We start from the raw sequence: 11110 nt of genomic DNA on the forward strand, positions 1-11110 counted from the left end.
ATGTCAAGTAATTCAGAAGTTTAAAATTTGTTATCTGTATATGAAATAAGTGAATGGTTATATAATTGGTTCAGTTATAACTGGTTAAATAAACATCTTATTAAATAAATAATAGGACTTAGTTGGTAACTTCCACTTTTCCCTCCAACTAGTGCTGTTTTGGCAGGCGGCCATATAATCTGCAATAATCTGTCACTGTTCTGAAGCCCCACCCACTTCCTCTACCCCACCCCATTCAAACTGACTGGGATACAACTGGCATGCTAGCAAAACATTCAGACAATCATAAAAGGCCTCCCTAGCTATAAAATTTGCATAATTTGTACTTTTAAGTAGTTAACATTCATAAGTTTTAAGAAAAACACACATTATATGACATCACATTTCAAAGATTATTTGAACGATTTCATTTCCTTTCTTATATATTAGAAAGAATACAGCCTCCAAGTCAGGAATATCCATGCAATACTTCTTGAATGAAAATGCATCCTTGGTACAATGATAAAACTTTAATTTACACATTAACATGTTGAGAATTTAGGAGTCTGGAAGTCAGAATTACACACATTTCATTTAAATCTTGTTCCAAGAGCCTAGTGAAGCTGGTAAAGAAACTATTAAGGTAGCTTTCCTGGTTTATAAAATATTTTGCATTAACTTTTTAATACACAAACTATGAGATGTTAAAAAAGCTATTTACTTTCCTACTTCATCTAATTTCATTTCAGGGACTAGGGTAGTCCCATAAATTATTACCTTATGGCTAAGAAATTTTTAAAAAATATTTTAGTAAGTAACTAACCTCATGTATTAAAACAAAAAAATTACAAAGCAAAGTAAATGTGATCAAATCTTCTGATTTTCTGTCTCTAAATTTGGTATTACATTCAAGAAATTACTCTAGTGTCTCTCCTATTTTTCCTCTATAAAAGAAGAAAAATAGGAGGTAATTTTGTTATTTTTTAAAGATCTCTGGGATGACTAGTATGGAATTTTGAGTTGTTTAATTTTGAAATATTGTTTTACAGTAATAATATAATCATTAGAATAAACTGCATCCATTTAATAAACATGGCCTTTAGTATATATAAAATTTGAAAGACTTCTGACAAATTTTGATATTTTATTTGCAGCTCGGTTTTTATCTTACTTATCCAGAAGAAAGAAAAAAAAAAATCAAACAATTTTTGAAAAAAATTTCCATTGTTATTTATTTGTAGAGTATCAAACTACAAATAAAAATAAATAGAGCATATGAATCCAGTGACTTTCGAGGCTGATTACTCTCAGCTGGACTTTGGAGCTAAGGCCATAAATATTCACATGAAACTCTACAAAGAGTTCATTAGCAATATTTAGACATAAACCACAGTTATAATAAGATACTAAATGTAAAACAAAACACAAAGCTTACAGTAGATCTTCTCAAACACATGTCCTACATTTCCAACCCAACATACAAAAGACTTTAAAAAATTATTTAGCTACAGAAGTAACAAGATTGCCCCAGAGGTGGCTTTCTTTAAAAGCTGCCTCTTAGTCACTTAGAAAAGTTAAAACTGAACTCAAGTTGTAAGAACAACACCATGCTATCAGCACCTTCATCCCGAGAAAGGAAGTTATTATAGACAGTTTTATAAATGAGGCTTAAAGAGAGTACTTCCTGGTCAGACAGTTAACGGCAACAGCACTTTATACAGCTTTACATTTCGACATTTTGAAAAGAATGTTCTAAAAACTTTTTCTGATTTTCTTCTCACTAGTTCATACAAAAGAGGAAAACTTGCTCAAGCTAAGCAAATCTTTTGTAAAAATCTGCAAAACTCTACCAGTCCCCACCGTTATGGAATCATGTAAATATCAGAACTGATTATTACTATTGACAATAATATCAGCTTAAATTTTAATTTTACATTTATTTTACATTTATGCACCCTCCATTTTCCCCCACCCTGTGGCTAGAGTGAGGTTTCCCAGGATACATTAGGAGGTAAAAGAAAGAACTTAAAGGAGGATAACTCACCAATTCCTTGATAATGAAGAAAAAGCAAATAATTGACGTTCTAATTTTCAAATTTAAAGTTAATTCTCTTTTAAACATATATATGTATATATATTAAAATCAAGGAACCTTGTACAATCCCTTAGTAAGGAACTGTAGATAAAAACAGCGTGACTTGGCTGCTGCACGTTACCATCGGTATTGCAAGCTTAAGTATTTCCTGTTAAAACTCCCATTGGTTCCCACAGGTACAAGTGGCTATGGGTGTTGCCAATTTACCCCTCCTTTTTTAAGTGAACCACTGAAGGAAATTTCAGGTTGGCACAATCAATGCTAAGAACTATTAGGAAAAAACTACCTTGGGCTAATACCAAGAGCCTCCCAAACTAGGTTGATTGTAATTTAATAATTACCTAATTCAAAAGGGCTGAAGAAATTTATTTTGACAGACTTTCATCATTTTTCTAAGATGCACTGTTATTAAGAATGTATGTGACTTCACTCAGCAAATATATATTAATTGCTTTCTCTGTCTAAAGCACTGTTCTAGGCACTAGAAACATAGAAATGAAAACAACAGGTCAAGTCCCTGTGGTCATTCATACATTATCTAGCAGACTTTTGATGATTTCATAACATGTAATGAAAAAAATCCTGTAAAGGCAGAGACTAAGGAACTATGTACGGGATTTTGGAAAGTCAATTGTAGTGCCCACTACTGAAAAGCACTATAATTAAGAATACCACCTTAAACCTCAAAGAACTTTTCCAGAACCTAGTACATACAAGTAGGCATCTTTATGTTTTGAATGTTTTTAATGTTTCAAGAAGGCCATGTTGGAGGCAACGGCATATGTTCTGGCAGGGAAAAGAAAAAACTTCTCACTATGAGTCACCAGTGACTAAGTTCTTTTAATTCAGACTTAAAACACATTTCAAACCCAATTACTTGGACATGCAGAAGAATGATAACACCAAATTAACAACTGAAGGTTGATTTGACCAATTTTCAGGGTTAATATCAGCATCTAAGAAAAACAAGTGAAGTGCTTTGAATGGGATAATGTTCCTCTCCTGAATTTTATTATAATTTTGGTCTTATTAGTATTTAATGCCTAAGGGTTAAGTCAACAAGCTTACATTAGATTTTGTATAATGAACAGTTTTCTTAGATTTTAACAAGAGTGAGACACAATCATCTTTGGGTATATGGTGTGGTGGCAGGAAAGGCTTTTATTTGCACTCAATAAAAACAAACATATAGTAAATTCAAGGCTGCTCAAAGAAAAATGTAAAACCCAGAGAGTAAAATCTATAGATAAATTATACTCTTCTAGTTCTTCTATAGTTTACCTTCTTACAATTTTACATACTTATGTTTAAAATAAAACCTTTTTAGTCAAAAAAAAAAAAGAGAGAAATTCCAAAAGCCAAATTTATATAGCTAGTCATTCAACAAATATTTATTGAGTACCTACTACATGTTAGGCATTGTTCTATGAGCTGGGGATATGGCAATGAATAAAACAAAATCTCTGCTCTCATAGATGCTAAATTCTAATATAGGGATATAAGACAACCAAAAAATATATAAATTATTTATTATGTCAGAAGGTAGTAAGCACTATGGAAAAGAATATAGTATGAAAGGTAGGGATAACAATAAGTTTATTTGTTCACAGCTGCAAATTGCTTATATCACAAAAAAACTTTGCTTTGAAGACCAGAGTGTAAGCTCTCCCAGACTCTACCTCTGACTCAAGGGAACAACCACCTTCTGTTGCAAATGACAGAGAATCTTATTTCATTTGTTGCTAATATCCAGAGAAAAGAAAACAAACTTTCAAAAACCTGAAGTTAGAACCCATTTTTTATTAATAAAACCATCACATAAAACCATCACGTAAGGAAACAAAACTAACTCCAAACACTCAGAGTCAAAGGTCACTTTGGGAAATACTATCATTTTGATTTTAGTATATGTGCTGCAGAAAGGAGCATAGGAAATTTTATCATTCTGAATAAGAACATACTAATTTCCATATACTTTTTACCACTAGCATTGACTTTACCAACTGTGAGGTTCAGAAATGAGTTTTTTAAAATCCTCACTGGAGGATAGTTTATTGATTTGAGAGAGAGGAAGAGAGAGAGGAGAGAAGACCAGAGCAGAGGAGGAGAGGAGAGGAGACAGCGATATGAGAGAGAAACATCGATCAGTTGCCTCAAGTACATGCCCCCAGAGGGGATCAAATCCACAACATAGATATGTGCCCTGACAGCAGATGGAACCAGCAACCATTTAGTGGTATATGGGAGGACACTCCAACTCCATCCAATTGAATCAACTGGCCAGAGCCAGAAGTGATTTCTTCACCTGTTTTCACTTCACTTCACTTTTTATCCCTGTTATCTGTACTAGCAGTAATAATTATATTGAAATATTATCTTTGAACCTAAAATAAGCATTTAAATTTAATATGACAAATATTTATTGAGCAGATACTAGCTGCAAGACACTTCATTAGATGTATAAGACACTGTCCTTTAAAACCAAGAAGATGGACATCTAGGAAGGATAAGACAAGTACAAACCCTATACTGTAATATCAGAGAGAATATTAGCTTAGTAAGAAAACATACAAAGCAAGCACTTAGGGAATTGAAAGAGAGTTGGCAGGAGGATGAGAGGCCTCTTGAAAGATAACATTGGTGGTAGGTCTGAAAAATGAGGAACAGGGCTTTCTTGAGGGAAAAATGGCAGGAACAAAGAAATATATATGTGTAATCTATATGTATATATAAATTATGAGCAATAGGAACCTAAAAACAGGTTGCTAAATTGGTACTGACTCAGTAGGCCATAGGGAACTAAAGGTTTTGAACATGTGAATGACAAATTCAGAGTTGTACTTTAGGGAGCAAATGCACATGTAGGGAAAATGAAAAAGAAGACTTAAAAATTGTCACAGTACTTCTTCCCTAGCACCTTAGAAGGTCCTCATTAACTCCTTGGACCATTGAGAGGTATAAAATAGAAAATGAACTGAGCTGAAAAACCAAGCTAAGTTGGATGGAGTGATCAATGCCATCGTCTGCATGACCTTGGGAAGTCACTTACTCTCACTGTTTCAATTTACCTATGTATGAATCTACTAATTATTCTTTCTTTTGAGTCAGAAGCCATGAATTTCAGCAAATGATTAGATACTTGGAATAGGAAAAAAAAACAGCAATAAAAAAATTTTTCAAGTGATTAAAATAATAAGCAGCTACCTTTTGTTACATACTTTCTATGCGTTTGTCATTGTGCTTGGCACATTACATAAATTGCTTCATTTATTCTTTAGGAGAATCCCATGAAGTATGTATTATTACTTTACAGATGAGAGAATTGAGAACTTTAAGACTTGAGTGACTTAACCCAGTGCCAGCTAGCTGGCATAGTGATAAAGCCAAATAGGTGCCTAGGTATCTCCAAGGCTAGGGCCCTTCCTCCTTCCAATATAGTATTCTGTTTCTCATATGGTAGATAACTAAGGCTAACATTTGTTCTTGTGTTCCAAAAAAATCAGTCTTTTACCATCCTTTTGGTATATGAAAAAGTCTCAGTGGGGATAGGAAACAAAGTATGAAAATAAACTACTTATTTGCTGATTATTAATTGATTCACTCATTCAATTCACATTTATTGAGCATCCTCTATGTTTCATGCCTGGTACTATACCTGGCATGGAAAATGCAAAGATAAATAAGACCCGTCTCTGCCCTTTAAGTGCTTACAAGCTACTAAAAGGCAAAACATATGTAAATAAGGAACTGGTATACAGCGACAGAAGAGGATTTTTTGCACAAGAGACAATGGAAGCATAAAGGCGCATGCAGCAAAATATTATAATTTTGTATTTTGCCTAAATGAACCTTGACCTGGATCATTTAAAGATTATATTTATGTGGCTTTGGGAATTATTTGTGTATTTATACACATACCCTTCAAAAAGTAAAGGCTAATTTTCAAAGCAGAAGGAAAATTAGCCATGAACTATGATTCTGTTTTGTGTGCCTACTGCCAGACTCATTAGGTGATTAGTTTATTTAAGAAAGCATTCTACTTTGATTAGTGCCACCTACTGTAATGGGTAAATAAAATGTGTTTAGACTGTCATAGCCTTGATTGCTATTGATATAAGCCAGTGTCATTAGACAGAAAGTGAAACATACTCCATAAAAATAAATATATACAATGTGAATGCTGGTTTGATCTGGAAAAAAAGTTACACCATAGTCTATCAAAAACAGTAGAAGAAAGTAAAATTGAACTCTTTCAATAAATACCTTGATAATTGACTAATTAAATATTAAGTATATCAAAATGTGCAATGTTGGGTTGATTTTGCTATCCATCATTCACCGAGGTCAGAGGTGATGTAAAAGGGCCCAAAACACTAGACTCCAGCTTGCAAATTCCAGGTTGGGAGCTAAATCACTTTGTTTAAGGGGAGTAGGTTTTGTTAGGTATAAAATGTTTATCCCAAGCCATCTTCTTTTTCTCACTCTCTCTGGGACTGAAAAATGTGTACTTGTGAGCTAGCTGACAATGGTTAGGGGGCTCTTCTGTGTTAACAAATTAAGAAACTGACCCTTGTAGTACAGAAATAACTGAGAAAGACTTTAAATATATTTCAATGTCGATAACAAATCTCAAGTCAGAAAAAATACATTATGTTGACTTATACAGTAGTAGGTAATTTTAATAACATGTATAGTTGAAATGATAAAATTTATCAATTTAATTCCTACTGGTTATCAGGAAAATTCTAAATAGTTATTATTTTTAATTTGGGGACCATAGTTTAGAAATGAGTTAGATCACATTTTGGCCAATAAATGAACATATCTAATCTATAATTATAATTAGCTGGATATCACTTATCATTTATTTATTTTTTCACTAAGCTGAGCCTAAGAAACAGTAATAAAATTTTATTATAACCTCATGAATAACAAAGCAACCAATCAAATGGTTAAATATAAGGCTAAATAACTATAAATTAAACTCACTATGGTGAAACTCAATTAACTGTACAAAACCTCACAACTCAAAACTACTAATTTAAAACTATTTTCTGATTGACAGGAATGTCTCACTGAAGAATGAAAAATCTGTAAAGGTCTTCTCTCGGGAGAGTCATACAACACTTTAGATGCAAATTTTCTGTCTGTTTTCTTTTGAGGGGAGGGAAGAAACAAAGAGTGGAGGAAACTATTATAAAGGAAACAGGCTTTTAAACAAAGACTCTAAAATAAAAGTACTCATAGATTTCATTCATTCTCCTATACTACTGAAACCAACAAATCTGTACACTGGCAAGAAATGGAACTTTTTTTCCAGGCTGGCTTAAACATTAAACCAAATTAGGTATCAAGGTAGACTGATATTACAATGGATTGACTGTATAGGACTCAAGTGGTAAAGAAAGTATAAAATGGGTAATTGTATTTACTGGGTAGTACTTGCATCCTGCTAAACTAATAGTTCAAGAACTGCAAACCAAAAATAACTTGCATTCTGTGGTTACTGTAACCATTCACATGGAAGTGTAAGGTTCCTTCTAAATCTGTACTTTTGATTTTTTTTTAATTCGAAATGAAACAGTTTAAATGAGCATAGGTATAATAACTTCACATACTTATAGTTCTCCTAGTGTTTCATTTTATGAAACAAATGAAAATTCCCACAGAATTCCTACCCTCCTATGCCCCTCCTCTCCTCCAGGAATAAACAGTTATTGTAGGCCCCTCCTATCACTAAAAATTCTATTACAATGAATCTCCCTTCAACGTCTCTGGATCAATATCATAACGTAATGTGGTTGAAATGACTGCTTTAGTAATCACTCAGGGGAGTATCAGAACACTGTCTCTTCTTACAAGTAAATAAATTCAAAGTTTTATCTTAAGGAACTACCATTTGTACCAGTCAGAAATGAGCTAACAAGTATGATAAAAGAGCTTATCTGCTCAAACAGTTCTATTTCTTTGTAGAATTATTAGTGCTGAGATTCCCAATCCTTCCATGGACCATTTCAGATGTTACATGCACTACAGTGAACATATGCCCCTTGCAAATAACCTTTTGTGTTAACTGACCTTATTTTTACTTGAATTCTACCTAGGGTTCTGAAAAACATAAATTTAATGTAAAACAATTACACTTAACACATATTAAATACATTATAGTTGCTTCATATTTAAAATTTACATTTACTGTTGTTGTTCCTCTTATCTCCATGACTTCTATTTTTTAGAGGAGGACTTCTGGTTGGTGGATTTGTCATAACCACATGATGTTCCACACTTTCTGAAGCCAGATAAGAAGTGTTCTGGATCACATAATATCAAATAAGATCCCAAATGTCCTCTAATATCACCCTGATGAAGATGACTTCTGGAATTTTTATCTTGGGTTTAAGTAAGCCTTCTACATTTAGTCTCTGGGAAATAACACAGTATTTCTTTTTTCCTCTTAGTTGAAGCTGCCCATTGCTAAACATGGGCAAAGGGCAAAGGCTTCTAACAAGTCATATTCTAAACCTGAAACAAAGAAGATATCTAAATAACTGTGAAATGATGTACTAATTACATTCACCACTATTTCCCCAATACCAGAATTTTCTAAATTTGCTCCTATTAGAAAGAAACCTATTATAAAGAGAAGGAGTAAGGAGAAGCAACCCACGGGGAAAAAGAGGTAAAAAAAATTCACCTGCAAAATTGCTGGGTGCAACAGTAACAAAGCATGTGCATTCAACAGAAGCTTTGAGAGGCAGTCAGGGCAGTATTAACATACGCTAAGTACTTTGAACTACTAGCCTGGTCATTAGTTTAATTTTCACATCCCTCAAAGTAGGAGTCTGCCCCCCAATTTCCACCCCCTGTTTCTTTCCTCTACTTATTTTAGCATTTTATTAGACACACGTTTGCCTCCCACCAGGGCATACTGTGTCTGGTTCAAATAGCCTTATCTCTCTCCTTGGTTTGTCCTGGAATTATACCTAATGCTCAGTCTTGGTAGCTTTTAGGATGAGAAGCCTGTTAGTTTAGCAACTCCAAGAACTCTTCTCAAAATTTAGTCTGACCTTCCAGCTACCTCCAACGTGCATAGTTTAACAGCTAAACTTAGTATACATGCTTTAAATCTGCATTGTAAACATTGACACTGATGTGCTGCTAGATCTGAAAAAGTTTCTTAGGGTCCTTCTTGACCTAAAATGAAAAAAATACAGGGTCTATGAAAATAAACATCCTAATCAGTCCCAAACGTGGGTGTCCAAAAGCATCCTTTTCTCTTTCGACGTGCCTGTGATGGGCGGAGGAAGCCCTCTCCAACGTCTCACGCTCTGATGAAGCTGTTACGGCCAGGAAGCCCCCTCACTTTCTAGGCATCCACGCCCAACTCTAAGAAACGGACGGGAAGGGCCAGGGAGCAGGTCCGGTCGGCCCTCTCGGTGTTTCGAGATCTCTGTGCTCCTGCCAGACCCTCCAGCCCGTGCGTTCTACTTAGATGTTTCATTACATAATCCCTGTTCCAGTCACCCACGGAGTCACGGGGGCCCAGGCTGTCCCACGCCTCACACGCTGCCCTGAGGAGGAGCGGCCGCCTGCCGACCCTGCGAGCAGCGCTGCCCCCTCTGCCCCGCGGAGCGACCCCGACCCGCGCTTCCGCGCCTCTCCCACGCAGGGCCCCGGCACGCTCAGGGCCCCTCCCGGCCCGCACTCCTCAGGCCGGCTGGCCCGGTCCCTCTCGGGGACCTATCCCCCCAACGATCTGCCCTCTCAGCCCCTCTCGGTGTCCCTTCGCCCTCAGACCCGCTTACCCCGACCCCATCAGCCTGCTGTCCCAGCCGCTCTCGGGGACGCCCCTCAAACTCGCTGTCCCACCCCTCTCGGGGACCCTCCCTCACACCTGTCCCAGCCCCTCTAGGGAACTCCCCTCAGACATGCTGTCCCGCTCTCTCTCTCGGGGTTCCTTCTCTTCAGATACGTTGTCCAGGGCCCTCTCGGGGTCCCCTCTCTTTAGACCCGCTGTCCTGGACCCTCTCGGGGTCCCCTCTTAGATTCCCTATTCTCTGCCCCCCTTAGGGTTTCCCCTCAGCCTCTCTGCCCCAGCTCTTCTGGGGGTCTGCTCTCCACAGTCCGGACTGTCAAACCCGCTCCCGGAACTCCCCTCACTCGGGTCCTCGCTGACCTCATTCCGCCCAGGGTCCCCTCGCTTAGGCTCACGCTGTCACAGCCCAGCACCCTGGTGCTCTCACCTCAGACCTGCTGTCACCACCCCGGCCCGGTGTCGCCTTCGCCGCTTCCTCTCCCACACTTGTTCCCGAGTCGCTCTTCTGCTGCTCGTCCCCTGGAAGATCCCTAAGTCCGGTTGCTGAGTGCCCGGGCCGGCCTTGCGGAGTCCCCGCCCGCGGTCTCTGTGTTGCGTCCCACTCTCTCACGCAGGACCCCGCCGCTGCCTCCGCCACCACCACCGAGAGCCACAGGGACCCTCCCGCTTGCTGCTGTCCGAGGTGCGGCTCTTGCCAGGGGTGGCCAATCGCACCCGACTGCGCCGAGCGTGCTCCGCCCCACGGTCTCAGTACGCCCGCCCCCCGCCCTCGACCACGCCCCCAGCTCGACTCTGATAGGCTCTCTACTGACCTTCCTTGATCGCGGGGCACAAGCCCGTGCCCGGATATAGGTACTTGATTGAAGGTGCCTGAGAAGCCGAGCTGTCGATGGTGCCTGAGGATTGGCGGAATTGATGGTGGGCGGGGTGGACCGGGGCGGGGTTTCTTCGGACACGGAAGATCCTGCAACTTCAGTTACCCACGGGCCGTCCTGGGGTGCGGTCCTTCTTGTTTGTGCTGTGCTCTGGTCAAAGTTCGTGGCACTCCTCCCCGCTCCTTTACTTTTCTTGGGAAACTCCCAGAGGCCAAGGCCCTCTGGGACTCCCCCGGACCACCCATGTTAGCGCCTTTGAGGAGGACCCCATTCTTCCGCCAGACCTTACACAGCTTTCTAAGTAATTCTGCCAGAAATTAATATAGCATTTATTCACTCAGGACT

The 11110-nt window shown here is 38.4% G+C and overlaps 1 protein-coding gene across 3 annotated transcripts in view; it reads right to left on the bottom strand.

The window, feature by feature from the left end:
- The window catches only part of TAOK3 (TAO kinase 3), a 140055-nt gene extending 129487 nt beyond the window's left edge, over positions 1-10568 (bottom strand). For all 3 annotated transcript variants that reach the window (XM_054594158.1, XM_054594159.1, XM_054594157.1), the window contains exon 1: positions 10318-10568. The gene's annotated coding sequence lies outside the window, so the exon portion shown is untranslated. The remainder of the gene's footprint in view (positions 1-10317) is intronic.
- Positions 10569-11110: the final 542 nt, after the last annotated feature.

Source organism: Pteronotus mesoamericanus, unplaced genomic scaffold, assembly GCF_021234165.1.
Source record: "Pteronotus mesoamericanus isolate MK-2021 breed Mesoamerican mustached bat unplaced genomic scaffold, CSHL_Meso_final scaffold_507, whole genome shotgun sequence".
Lineage (NCBI taxonomy): Eukaryota > Metazoa > Chordata > Mammalia > Chiroptera > Mormoopidae > Pteronotus > Pteronotus mesoamericanus.